This window comes from Vombatus ursinus, unplaced genomic scaffold (genome assembly GCF_900497805.2).
Source record: "Vombatus ursinus unplaced genomic scaffold, bare-nosed wombat genome assembly UNPS02014874.1, whole genome shotgun sequence".
Lineage (NCBI taxonomy): Eukaryota > Metazoa > Chordata > Mammalia > Diprotodontia > Vombatidae > Vombatus > Vombatus ursinus.
Genome location: NW_020954652.1, coordinates 18,977,612 through 18,979,146, shown reverse-complemented (window position 1 = coordinate 18,979,146; position 1,535 = coordinate 18,977,612). Strand labels below are relative to the sequence as shown.

At 39.9% G+C, this 1,535-nt stretch overlaps 1 non-coding gene across 1 annotated transcript; it reads left to right on the top strand.

Moving 5' to 3' along the window:
* The first annotated feature begins 335 nt into the window (after window positions 1–335).
* On the top strand, window positions 336–442 carry LOC114028303. Its single transcript, XR_003567348.1, has one exon. It is a non-coding gene; the product is annotated as a U6 spliceosomal RNA (small nuclear RNA).
* Window positions 443–1,535: the final 1,093 nt, after the last annotated feature.

Below are 1,535 nucleotides of genomic sequence, written 5' to 3'. Positions count from 1 at the left end.
CGTTCAAACTCCATAGCTCTTTCTTTGGATGTGGATAGCATTTTGATGGTCACCTTTTTAAAAAATTAACTTCAGGAGTTCATTTTGCATAATAACAATAATGGTTCACATTTCCTGAGTGTTTCAAAGTTAATAGGACAATTTTACCATGGCTAGCTGATAAGATTAATTATTTCCCAAGGAAGCACAGTAAATATGGGAATAGAGATTTGGACCCAGGTCCATTGACTTCAAGTCCAATACTGCTTCCACTCTAACATTATTCTACCAAAGCCATATAATAGGGGATTTGTTGGCAAATATTTAACAATTGGCTCTCCAGAATGGCAGAAAAGGTGCTCACTTAGGCAGCACATATACTAAAACTGGAATGATACAAAGAAAGTTAGCATGGCTCCTTCGCAAGGATGACACGAAAATTCGTGAAGTGTTCCATATTAAAAAAAAAAAAAGAATGGAAGAAAAGTACTTTCAACAGACTTTTGAATTCAATCTGCATTATTCATATTTTCTCCTTCACTTTCTCAAATTTAGGTAACCAACAAAACAATAAATTATCCCTGATTTGTAGCGTTTGCAATTTTGGGGGTGTCAGCTCGATGCAGCTGGCGATCAGCAATCACAGATCTATTTATTATATTTATCCCTTGCTCCCCTTCCTACTTTTCCATCAATGACCACCACTGAGGTGACGCTACTAGGACCAGCTTGATTTTACCTTTATGACCAGCTATGTAAGCTCAGCAGGATTTCACATATGTCTGTACGATACCTCCGCACTGTCTCGCTGGAAGGAAATCTCTTAAGAAGAGAAAAACGATGCTTTAGAAACATATCGACATCTTTTGCTTTTGGATCACTTTTATTTTCAAATATTTCTCTCATCTTCCTCCTCACAGATTCATCCTTGTAATATAAAGAAGAAAGAGAAAGCAAAAATACATCAGCCCATTCTGACAGTCTATGCTATGTTCCACACTGACCTCACCACCTCTGCAAAGAAGAGAGGGCAGTACAGTGGGGGCAAAAAGATTTTAACCCACAATTAGATAACTATGATCATAGAACTGAAAGGGACCCCACAGTCCATCTATTCCAACCTCCTTTTACCGTTGAGGAAACTGAGGTCCAGAGAAACATAGGGACTTGCCTAAAATCACAGAGGAAGTAAGTGTCAGAGGAGGGATTTAAACTGAGGGCCTCTTACTCCAAAGCTCTTTCCATCACCCTATGCTACTTCAATAGGATCTGTGACCTTACAGTCTGGACAATCCCTCCACCAATGTAGAGTCCCAGTTCACCCATTATTGCTAATTCCATGCAATTCCTGTGGACATCCTCGTATCAGTCCTGAACAGGTAATCTCCCCTGGGTTCTAGAGGCCTTCCTCTGGTCCTTTTCATATTTTATGGAGAACTGTACAGCTCATTGGCTGTCTACTTCTTGTCCCTTGTTCTTACTACATGGCCACCCTCATCTCCTTTTCCATTTGTACCCATTGATGATGATATCTATGGTGTCACTTCTAGGGCACA